This window comes from Lepisma saccharinum, chromosome 2, assembly GCF_977018435.1.
Source record: "Lepisma saccharinum chromosome 2, izLepSacc3.1, whole genome shotgun sequence".
Taxonomy (NCBI): domain Eukaryota; kingdom Metazoa; phylum Arthropoda; class Insecta; order Zygentoma; family Lepismatidae; genus Lepisma; species Lepisma saccharinum.
This window is the reverse complement of record NC_139230.1, coordinates 102,288,468-102,301,906: the sequence shown is the minus strand read 5'-3', so window position 1 is coordinate 102,301,906 and position 13,439 is coordinate 102,288,468.

The following is a 13,439-nucleotide window of genomic DNA, read 5'->3' as shown; positions in this document are numbered from 1 at the left end:
AACATGTTCGGGCATATTCCATTCACACAGAAAACTCTTACACCACCCCTTCCAGAAATTTCAAACTCATCCAAACTAGAAACCTACGCCCAAACCAAAACATGTTTGGGCATGTTCCATTCACATAGAAAACTGTTACACCCACTTCCTGGAATTTCAGACTCATCAAAACCCTCAAACCGGAACCCCCCCCCCCAAAATAGTCATCCATCTCATCAACGACCGGAAACCCATATCAATCCCTCATTAACAACAGGAAAACTTCCTGCAATATCAAACATATCAACGGTCTCAAACCGCAAACCCCTTCCAAAAACAGGTATTCACCTCCCGAACGGAAACCCTTATCAAGCCCTCATTAACAACAGGAAACCCATATCATTAAGCCTCGCCCCCTTTTTACGACAGCCAATCAAAACGCTCAAAACCTCCACCCTTGCTTGCCAACACAGCTATATCATCAATTGATCTTTGATCGAACTTTTCCAATCAATTGATTCATCGGACTCAACGGTGGTGCATGACTACTATTATCCTGATTGAGTGTGCAAAAATGTTATCAATAATGAAGTCCAAAGTAGTGACGTAGAAAAATTACTATGCTTTAGGCTTTTCATTGTAGTTCCCAATTATTTTAATCTTTTGTTTTGAATGTTATATTTGTGACATCAAAATTGCTTTATTAAATACATCACATGTATTTTTTTCTTAATTTGCTACAAAAATAATTTACAAATGATACAAGAGAAGCAAAGCATGTAAATGAAAGCAAATATTTTATCCCTTGATTTACACTGGTGATGAGTCAATATAATTTAAGAAATCTTACCGTAATGTTCTTCACCACTTTCATAAAACAATCTATAACCTAGAATAATTCCGTTTTTACTGTCTTCTGGTGGAGGTTTCCATCTCACTTGCATACTCTGCGAAGTCAGTGAATTGCATTTGACATCCTGGGGGGGAGCAGTTGGAACTATAGGAGAGAAACATTTAAAGAAAGAGTGAAGACCAATTATATTAGAATATGAAAATGAGATGTAATTTTACCATGAAGGTTCTTTACATAGAAGAGTGTGATTTTCATGAATTTTTATTTCAAATATTTCCCAGTAAAGTAGCTCATACTCACTAAAATAATGTGTTATCATATTGCACTTCAGTTCCTTGAAAAACACTTCTGCAATATTACAACATATCAATATCAAGACAATTAAATAAATAATGAAGAGTGTTTCTCGGAATATCAACCTGGTGATTGAAAACCTGGTTGATATCCCGAGAAAACATCTTCATCGTTCAACGCCAGGAAGGCTTCAAGAATTATTAATGGAAGTAATGTTTCACAGTAAATTTACTTAGTAGACCTTTCTTTGTATCTAAAAATTGTCACATGCAACTTCATTGTACTGCTCAATCATTGTAATTGTAATCTCTTCTAGTTTGAAATAATTGAAAACTAAGTGCGAATAAAATTTCATTTGCATTATCTAGAACTGTAATTATGCGCCGTGGAATACATATTTATAAATCAGTACGTATAAATTAATAGTTTGTGCTGATATCTCTCAAAAATTACTCAATGCTTTTTTTGCTTTTCGTCAAGTTTAAACATTACTACATAAGATTAAATTCTCTTAGTTATCCTTTTATTTGTAATTACATGTATAGCCACATTAATTTGCAGTATCACAATTTGCGTTACAGTTTATACGTTTACTAAATTCAAAACAACTTCAACAACGCTGGGGTGACAGTAGAGAGCTTATCCCAAAAACATTAACTTTCCCTTATAAACATTACCTCCAAGGCCGTCAGTTTCTGAGCAAGAAGCGCAGAACCTGTATGTACGCAACACAACACAGCAAACGATCGCGCTGACGTAGCTTCCACGGACCAGTGGAAGGGTTGCCACTAGCGTCCCTCATTAAGAAAGAAGACTTGAAAACAACAAGTTGGGAATCTTACCTGAGCAAAGTACAAAATAATAATGAAACTTCCAATGTTGTAAGAAGTATTTACATACAAACAGACCAAGACAAATAATTTATAATAAATAAGGACTGAAATTCAAGTGTTTGATGAAAAAGGTATGCATCAGGTTTGGAGTGTCATACAATGTCAATAATCGTAAGAGACAAACGTGAAAGATGTGTATAAATCAGACTGTAATGTTACAACAGTTTATTAGTTGGAAATTATTCTTAGATATGCTAGAACAATTTCTAATCGAGTCTGTCGCAAATTACTGGCGCGCTTCTTAAGAGGAAAAAGCGTAAAGGGCTCGTGCAAAAAAATTAAAAACGTCTATAATTATTGATTAATTTCCAGGAGGAAGCGCATATCGGTTCGGAACCCACCTTAAAATGTAGGTCCCGATTATCATTTCTGTGCATAAAGTGGACTTAAGCACGAAATCAAACAACCAACATTAATTATTTCAGAATACAACTCTTAAAGGGAGCACTAAGCACTAAAAACAAATTATCCACTTATGCTGAGATATATAACAGTTAATGACAACTCTCTCCCTCCCTCTCTCCGTTACAATCTCGATTTTCCTCTTACATCTATTATCTCTCCATTTCTACTTTTCCTATTTATTTGTTTGTGTGTTCTAGTATTTTGTTATCTTTATTTTTTATCTTGTTACATTTCTTTCTCTCTCTATCTCCATTCTTGTGAACTGATTTTCTCGACTATATGTACCATCACCATGTTCTTTCTTCGCTATTCTTTCTCTCATAAAAATGTTTCATTTTATTTTGCTTTGTCTGCCATGAACACTACTTGCCCACAAGGTGCAATAATGAATACAACAGTGAATTTAATGTGAGGTGTGTTTAAGCTCGTGTTGCATCCCATTTTGTTTCCCTAAGGGGGTAAAATTCAGCAACGATTCATATTACTGCAATTTATACATTTTGTAACAGCGATAGAACGGGCGTTTGCTAAGAACGAAGATTTAACTTCTCATATAATTTTTAATTCTGAGTTTTTAATGGAGAGAAGTGTCTGTTTTCGTGGATGGTTGTCAAACATTTAGCTCGGCTTACAAGACTATTAAAAGTTTCAAATGCAAGGGAATGTCTGCATAAATTTAATGTCTAATTTGGTAAGTTTCAAACACATATGCCAGCAGCTCTCCGAATCGTTTTTCCTTCGAAACGAAGCAAATGAAAGCGGAATACTCGTGTTCTCAATCAGCATGGCGATTAATGGGAAGGCATTCGATATGCCAGTATGAGCATATAATTTCATATGATGCGGTGACAAATGAACCTCTCGTAAGTAGGGTGCCCTTGTTAGGTACGAGCCTAGGCACGAGCCGGGTCAGTTCTCAGTTTGCATTATTTTCCTGCCTTTAACAATCTTTTTAAGGGAAACTGGGTCAAAAGGGGGATTATGATCCCCACCAAACCCGGGCACACTACAACTCGTTGTTGCAGGACGCCTCTTATAAATGACAATCGAACCTGCATGGCATTTACATTTTAAGTACGTGGAAATAAGGACACTTTCTAATATTTTACAAAAGATGGCTGCCTGGCAGGCTGCTTGAATGGTTTCGAGGAATAGGATATGCTCTAATTGCTACTGGCTTTCTTCGACTGGACTGTGGAACAGCCAATCAGAGGAAAGTTTGGCCATGTGAATATAATCTGTTAGTTTGGAAAGGGAGTTTTTTGTTTGTGGTTTCCGAGTGTTGGATGTTTTCATAACTTTCTCGATAATAAAACGAAAGAGATGACGTGCAGTGCGTTCGTGTTCAGTTCATTAATATTTAGGTATTTATGCAAGTTAAAAAGATGTGTACGTGACAAATATAATTAGCCGAAAATGAAAATACTTATTATTACAAGTGTATTAAATTAAAAGTTTGATTTTTGTTTAAATTGAATGAATCCTGCGAATCTCATGTTTGAAGATGCATACCAGAGTTAAAAAAAATGTTCGGTACGCATTGATTACCATGAGCCAATTTTCCAGTCCATTCTTTTCCTATATATTTTTTAAAAAAAAGCACAAAGGAGTAATTCTCCTACGAAATTCTTCAATATGCTCGTCCGTCTTTAAAGAGATTATTTGGAGTTTTGTCTCCTTTGATATCCCATTTGTTATAAACAACTGATATAATGCGTGAAGTCTTTTATGGCCCTTATCTCAACATCAGGTTCCAAAATTTAGTCTGTGATGTAGGATAAGACCCAGGTATTTTGTTTCATATCTTTCTCTATCTCTTTCCCTTGCATTTTCAGGATCTCTTCTTTTTTGTGGGAGTTTCTAGTAAATAGGATTGCACTACATTTATCTGCATTTACTTTGATCTTCCACTTATTGGTCCAATCGTCGTATTTTGTAAGGAGTCTCTCCATATATTTATAAGCAAGCGCTGATGAAGGTATGTCGCTTGTATAAATTGAATAAAAAAGTCGAGAAAAAACTGCTCCTTGAGACAATCCTGCTTTAATTTTTATAATTGAAGATAATGCTTGTCTATGTTGAACTTGAAATGTCCTCTCGTCCAGATAGTTTGCTACTAGTTTGATGCATGCGTCAATAAAATCCAAATTCTTAAGCTTCAGCTAGAGTCGCTGGTGACATACCCTATCAAAGGTTTTTCTATATGTAGGAATATCCCTAGGGTATAATATCTCCTATTAAAATTTGTAGTAATGACGTCTGTTGTTTTTAAGACTAGATCTTCTGTTCCGTGTTTTTCCCTGAAACAAAAATTGTGTGTTAGGAATTTTTCAATGTTCTGTGAAATGGCCTTGCAATATGTTCATTAGAATTCTCTCAAATACTTTGCTTAGCTGAGGTAGTAGATTTATTGGTCTAGAAATGTTTAGTTTTTGTGGAATTTTTCCTTTCTTTCGGTATCATCGTCACTTTAGCGTTTTTCAATTTTTGTGGGCAGTAGCTTGTAAGTAGGATAGCATTACAAATTCTTGCTATGAAGACAAGAATATCCTTGGGATATTATTCAGCTTTTCTGGGTTTTTTTTCGGGCCCTGCTGTTTTGTTCTTATTTAACTACGTTAAACGTTAAAATTCTTAAAACTTCCAAAGGTGTACTCAATTCGGGTATTTCATTGTAATTATTTGTTCTTAATGTCTTTACATTTGTCTCTGCTTCTCTGCTGATTGTTTTCTTGTCCAGCTCCTTATTTATCTAAAATTGTTCTTCTAAAATTTGTCTGCAATTTCCTCATCTTCTAAAATTAGCCCATTGTCGTTTTTTATTGTGCTGGTTTGTTCATCTGTTCCTTTATAATCTTTCAGACTTTTCCAAAAATTTCTATCTAGTGGGACGACCTCTTTAATTTTTTTCTTCCAGTGATTTTAATTCGTTTTAATTATTCTGATTTTTACCTTCTTTTTGAGAATGTTCCACATTATTTTTTACTTTTTTGGTATTGTTCCACTTTTTCCTTCACCATTTATTTATTTTAATCACTATATTCACGAGTTTATGCTCAATCTCTGTGTTTTCCATGTGTTTCTCTTCTCTGGTGCTTAATTTAAATGCTGTATTTATTTCTCGGTTATAAACTCTATTGCTTTATCTATATCTGCTTGGTTTTTATTTTTCCTCTTAGTCAGTTTTATTTCGTGTAACCTTTTCTGTTATTGTTTCCAGTCTGTGTGCAATATATTTCGATGGATTATTGCATTGCTTTCTAAACTGGCTGGTATTTGATAAATATCAGGTATATGTTCTGAGTCCAGTTCTTGAAATAATTTTGGGGCATTACAAATATATTCGTTTTTAGTCACTTTCATGTCTATCACATCCGGCTCTCAGTTGTTTTTCGGGAATAGATTTGGTTCTTTAGGTGCTGTTGCTATGACAGTTGCTTGTGATATATATTTATATAATAATTTTACCGTTTCGTTGGGATTCTTTGAGTTCCAATGTTCACGCTTGAAGTTTAAAACTCCTATATAATGACGTTGTCTCCCAGGTAAATATATTTTTAACATATTCTTATATCGTCTTGCTTGGTGATTTGTACCCTGCAATAAAGACTATTTGTTTGTCTTTTTTTAAATTTTATTGCTGTAGCCTCTAGTGTTTGAAAGGGTGGCAGGTCTATTTTATGGCCTTCAATTCTTTCTTGATTATTATCACCGTTCCCCCTTTTCCCAGGTTTACACTATCATGTATTATGGATTGCATAATGTTTTATATTGAATGAAATCTTGGGATTTAAGTGAGTTTCATTGATTAATGCTATGTCTATTTTATTTTCTGTCCAGTATTTAGTGATAATCCCTTTCTGGTTTATTATGCCGTCTGCTTTCCAAGCAGTTATTCTGAGTTGTTTTCTAATAGTTCTTTCAAAAGTCCCCATCATCAATCATTTTCGAAATTATTTCTGTTTTTGTTATTTTCGAGACATGCTCGTTCTCTTCTTTAAGTTTCTTCATTCCTTTTTTCAAGTGTTTCAATATTTTCTTAAATTGTTCGCTCATCAACAAATCGAACCTCTGCCTCTTTATCATCTTCTTTCCTTTTGGTCTTATTTAAGTGATTTTTCATTTTGCTTATTTTACTTGCGTATGTTGGTGGAAATTTTTTTTCTTGTTTTTCTTCTTCTTTCTTATTTTCATTCATCCTTGATGTAGAATGTTTGCTTTTTGTCTGTTTTACTTCTTCAATTTCGTATTTTTCTTCACTTGTACAACTGCTGCTGCCGGTGGTGGTAACAGAGTTAGATAAACTGTATTATATTCTTATTTACGTTTCCTTTCTTCTGGAATTTTTTGAAATATTTACATCCTCTGTAATTAGCTGGATGATTTTCACTACAATTTATACATTTTGATGCCTCATCTTTTTTTCGTTGACAATTTGCTGCTGTATAATAATCGATCCGTTGCAATTTCTGGATTGCATTGCTCCAATTGATCGGTGTTGTTCTATTTTTACTTTGAACTCATAATTTTATCTCACATCGTATATGCTTGAGATATTTTCATTCCTTTTCAGCCAAACTTGAAAGAGCGGATAGTGTATTTTCTCTTGGGTTTCTCGTTTTTTCTTGTACATTTGGTTGACTGCTTCTACGGTAAAGCCGGCATCTTGTAGTTCTTATATTATGTCTTATTTTGGTTTATGTATTGGCGAATATCTTATTTCTACTTTGATTGGTCTGTTATTCCTTTGCATTGCCAGTGCATATTCATATCTTGTTTGATCGCAGAAGGTTCTTATTATTTCGATGTCCTCGTTACAATTGGTTTTTCAATTTTATGTATTCTTTTTTTATACACTTGTGGCGTATCCTTCAGATTTCTCGATATAGACTTTATAAAGTGATATCTTTCTGTGACTCTATATATGAATATTGGTTGAGATCTTCTCAGGTTCTTTCTGGATTATTATTCTGGTTTACATTTCTGTTGTTTTCTTTATTTGCTCTTCATTTGGTTAGGTCCGGGAATATTTATGTCCTTCTATGCAATCATCATCCTGTAGGGTCTGGTATCTATTGCTAGTGGAAATTCCATTGCAGCTGTTGCTTGTTTGTCTCGCCATTTTATTATATTTTTTATATTTTTCTAGGAAAGTCTTTTTCTACATTCGTAAAGTGACTACTTCAGTAGTAGCATTAAAAATGCCAATCTTCAATAAAAACTCCTCTATATTCTCAGCACCTTGACAAACAACCGGCCCTGTCTACAGTTGAAAACCAATCCTGAGCGTCAACCTGGTGTATATACATTCGCGGAGGAAGATTGCCGCTGGAGATGGCGGATAAATCGGGTGCCGTGTCTGCAACGTGCGCGCTGCTGGTCGACTATCGCTAGCCAAGCTGGATCCAGTTCAAGTCCCGTTTCGCGAGTGAGATTCTCCTTTTCCCCCATGAATAACTATTTCTTCGTTTATGATACGGTCCCAGTAGTTTGAAGATTTGGCGATAATTTTTGTGTTGATGAAATCTTGTCTATGGCCTTCGTTGATTGATTATTCCGTTGGTCCCGACTTTTCCGAATGGAAATTCCTGAATATATCGCGGTTCTATTGTCCTGCCCGTCTGCCCAACGTATGCTCTACCGCATTTTCATAAAATTCGGTAAAATACAGGTGGTTTAAGTCCTAAATCGTCCTTGTGGTTCCGTTGTGGTTTGTGAATGGTTTTTATGATGTGCTTCCTGAGAATTCGGCTTATAGTTCCGGAAAGATTTACGGTTCATGGCAGGATGGCTAACTTAATGTCAACGACGTCCCGGTTTAAGACTGTCTGTCGCGCTCCAAGCGCAGGTAGCGTGAACTAAATATATAGAATCAAGACATTATGCTACAATTGCAGCATGAAGGTCGAATTTTCAAGGATAGTTATTATACAGTTATTTAGAACTTGTACAATTCATACTATCTGTTATCAAAGACGAATTTCAAATGTCAGCTTGTTACACTATTTCGAGCATCAGAAGCACTTTAAGCGGGATTTCCTTTGTGGCAACTTTTACTGTCGTCCTAAACACCTAGTCGTATATTTATTTTAATTCACGCTTCCTCCACTTGGAGCGCAAGAGTCGGTTTCCATACATATACTTCTTCCAAAGTTTTTTTAAGGTGGCAACTGCAGTCAAGATTGGTACGGCCGGCTAGAACAACGTAGAAATGATGTACCCTAACATGAATGCTAATATCTTTACATTAGCGATTATATTGCCAGCTGTGGCAGAAAGAGCGCCTACGCAAGAATTCGGGATTTCGAGTGATTGTTGATTTCTAATCTTCTTGCCTTGGGAGCCCGGGGAGGTTGAAGGGTCAAGTACAAGGCGCCATTCTTGGGTTGGGGGTACAATCTCGTGCTTTCTCATGATGAGCAAAAATGTCTTATTTGTGATTGCATATATATATATATATTTCGTTGCTTTTATATCCACATTGTGCACAGAAGGATTAATCGAGACGACCAACAATTTAAAGAGTTGGATTTGAACTGCCTCCAGCGGGTGCGTGTTTGTTTATTCAAAAACTTTTACATTTATTGTTGACAGAGATAAATTGAAGATACTGCGGCATAATACAGGGTGTTTCAGAGCGACCCAGACACTACCTTTTTATCGAGAACAGGAGATCGTATCAGGTTGAAACAAAGAAAATGCAACACTAAGTTGGACCCAAAGAATCCGTAGAAAGATTTGAAACACCCCGAAAGCCGTACTTTGTGGTTTTAGTGGGGGGCACATGACCCGTTCGTGCGATTTACAAATAGGAAGGGTATGTTTGGAATTCAGATTCGGAAAGGCGGGGAAATAAACGATTGTCATATGAAACATTTGTCTGTACCACCTACTATTTTCCGTGTACAAAATGGTTTTGCAAAAACAGGAAGGTGAGCCAAATCGGGTACACCGAGCTTAACAATTAAGAATAGTGTAGCACCATAACAGTTTCGGAAATGCGGGACACAAGATTTCCAACGATATGCCACATGATGACTGCGGCACTAAAAAGGGATGAAACCGCGTGACCCAAAAATGGGGGTCTAAAGTTAGGGAAGAACTTGAAAATTTCAAATGGCAAGGGGGGTTGAGTAATACCTCGTTGTAAAGATCACCGAAAACGTAAAAAGGATGCTAACATGATTTTGTAATCCACTGATCGGTTTCAAAATGGCGATCAAAACAATTCCGACCCCTGAAAGTATTGAAAGTGAGGAATTACGTACGTAAATAGCAAAACACAAACACTGGACAGAGTACATAAGATCCTGTACAAACAATTATGGTAATGGGTCCACTCTTGAAACACCGTACTACTGTAAGCTTTGTTGGAGCTGCAACTTTGACCGCCCTTCACGCTTTCTCCAGGATTAGGACTGGGAACGAAGGGTTTACTGTCACGCACAATAAGGAATTCGTTGCTGTGTTTAACGTCTGATTCGCCTACAAAAAGGTCCTATTCTCACAATTGATTGCCAAACAATTGTTTGACAAGAGAAATAGGACTAACTGAAATGATGATATGAGAAACGAAAGGGTAATCAGGAACCAATGAACATCGAAAACGAGAAGAATAGGTAAATCACCCAGTGTGATGCACATTTACAAACTTACAGTAGATGTTCGAAATGTCTTCCCTCGGTCTCAAGGCATTTCTGCACACGGACACTGAAATCATTCTGTGCTGCAATAACGTTTGCCTCACTAATCTTCCTGCATGCAGGAACTATCCTCTCGATCATGTCGTCCCTCGTTGTAGGGCGATTTTGGTAAACGATTTATTTCAGTCGTCCCCAGAGGTAATCATCTAAACATGTGACCTAGGAGGCCAGGTACAGGCCCACCTCTACCTACCAAGCGACCACGAAACATTGCATTCACCTGATTCCTCTATGTCAGCTCAAAATGTTCTGGGCAGCCATGGTGTTGTAGCCACATGTGTATTCTGGTGTGTAAGGGGACGTCTTCGAGAGAACTGGGCAATTATTCTTGAAGAAATATGCTGTACACAACACCCGTAAGCGTCGCTTGAAAAAAATGAGGTCCAACTAATCGTCCGCCGATGATTCCACACCACACATTCACAGACCATCTAGGTTGATGATCAACCTCTTGCATCCACCGTGGGTTTTCGGCGGCCCAGTAATGCATTTTGAGCCGCTTTACCTGACTATCACTTTTAAATATAGCCTCGTCAGACCACAACATTTCGTCAAAGAATCGAAAATTTGCATTCACTTGAGCTTGTAAAAGTCTAGCCTGCTTTGAAATTTAGTTCCGTGTAGCTTTTGATGCAAGGACAGGTGGTACGGATGAAATCTGTGATCCTTTAAAATCCTTCTCGCTGTACTTGCGCTGACACCAGAATCACGAGCAACTTACGTCATACTCACGTGAGGATTGAGATGGAAGGCTGCAAGTACACCAGCATACCTATCATGTCGAACAGGCCGAGCAATGCGTTCACGTTTGTGACTGCTAGAAGTCTTAACATTGCCCCTTCTCCGTACACGATCGGCAAGGGTGAGAAAAACGTTTCTTGAACGATGTTCCCGATCGGGATACCTTGCAGCAGCAGAACTATTTCGTTGGCACTCACCCAACACCATGCATATATCAAATGCTTTGTGAAAGGCATTATTAGTTCACACGCAACAATTTGCCACTGCGAATTAAGTACAGGAATGCACACTACCCGCGAGGAATGCACTGTAGAACGTCCTGAGGTACCACACAATCCCTTCAACGATGCAACCACTTGTAACAGACAACGGTGAATGAGACCAAGATTGGAGGGGCATATTCGCGTTATCAGTGGAAGCACACTGGAACCGACTGCTATGCAGGAGAGCTCGTCACACCTTGACACGTGGTACTTTCCGATTGCCTTTGTTGAACCTGGCAGTGGGAACAGCGTACGTGCAGTCAAATGGAACTGGACGCACCGGCAATTGGCGTACTTTGTAATTTGTGAACTTGGCCAGCATGCTGTGTTGTGTACTGCAACCTACCCAACACGTGGGCTTATGCCTACTCGTACACAATAGACCTGAAATACTACTCACTGCATGTTGTACACTCACAGAGGCATGTACTAATACGAAACCGCAAACCTCTCACCCGGACGTTCAGTACACTGACATTACATGTGAAGGGTGGCATGGTCTGACAATGGTAGCGAACCAGTAACCATTTAGAAATCTTGTCACGAATAAACAGCTGTTCCGCTGGCATTCTTTGTACACGATCTCATGTACTCCCTCCAGTGTCTTTGTTTTGCTATATTCGTACGTAATTCCTCACTTTGGAACACCAACTTCAGGGGTCGGAATTGTTTTGGTCGCCATTTTGAAACCGGTCAGTGGATTGCAAAATGATGTTCGCATCCTTTTCACGTTTTCTGTGACCTTTAAAACGAAGTATTACTCGACCCCTCTTGCCATTTGAAATTTTCAAGTTCTTCCCTAACTTTAGAACCCCATTTTTGTGTTACGCGGTTTCATCCATTTTTAGTCCCGCAGTCAACATGTGGCATATCGTAGGAAAGCTTGTGTTCTGCACTTTCCGAAACTGTTATGGTGCTGCACTTACCTTAATTGCTAAACTCGGTATACTCGATTTTGGCTCAACTTCCTTTTTTTTTTGCAAAACCATTTGCTACACGGAAAATAGTAGGTGGTACAGACAAATGTTTCACATGACAATCATATTTTTTCCCCGCCTTTCCGAATCTCCATTCCAAACATGCCCTTCCCATTTTAAAATCGCACGTACGGGACATGTGCCGACCACTAAAACTACAAAGGGCGGCTTTGGGGTTGTTGCAAATACTTTCTACGGTTCCTTTGTGCCCAACTTAGTGCTGCATTTTTTTGTTTCAACTTGATACGATCTCCCGTTCTCGATAAAAAAAAGTAGTGTCTGGGTCGCTCTGAAACACCCTGTATAATAAGTAGATATAATAAAAAATCGTGTGGCAATTTAAACAAAGAGATTACTGTTATTTTTTGTCGTTGTGCAAGTATTAAGTATGCCGGACCCTGTCGATGAGTGGTTAGCATCGCGCTGCGACGCCAAGGGTCCCAGGTTCGAATCCTGCTCGGGGTTGATTGTTTGTGAATGTCTATTCACCAATTTCATCACTCATCTCCATCTTCTCAAATTAGCCAAGAGGCAAAAAACGAGAACTAAAATATACTAAATCAAACCAAATCAAAGGTATTAAGTATAAACATACCTATAGTAAACGTGTTGTTTAACAGGAACAATTTAAGTATTTAGAAATAAAGCTATATTTTCTCGTCACTAAAACGTAAATATATAAGATGGCACACAAACCCATCTCGCCTCCATAATATGCAAAAATTCCAAGGCCTTATCAGCGATACGAAAATCGCAATCAGGCTTCCAGTTCAAATGAGTATGACTCATAACATGTTGCTACCAAATAACGTAACTTTAAAAACGATGAAAACAAAAAGTCCTCTTTCTCTGTGAACGTAGCGTCGCAGGCTTGGACGTATGAAATGAACAACAAAACTTCACTTTTAAGTGAGTCTTTACATACGTAAGAGGCAATATTGCCTACTTCTGGCAAGGTAAAAACATCATATCCCAACGTGGTTATCCAAGTATCTACGTTAATGGTCATTACCTGAACAAAGGGATATAGTTTCAAATTCTGACACTTAAAAGGATTACTTATTAAATACAGAATCTAACGCTACAGAGGTGTTACTTATCAATTTAATGGCGATATACAAAATAAATACTATGCTGGAAATAAAGGTATGCTTTGGAAATCGAAAATAACTTTTAACTTTGTGTAATGTACAGGCCTATACAAAAATGGTAGTATGTATTGTCAGAAATGGAGACGTCACTTAAGAAGTAGCCCTCTGCAAGAATTCTTCCAGTTCTTTCAGGAACTGTATTACTTCGGCATTTGTTTCAGAGTCGGCATGAGTAGGAAA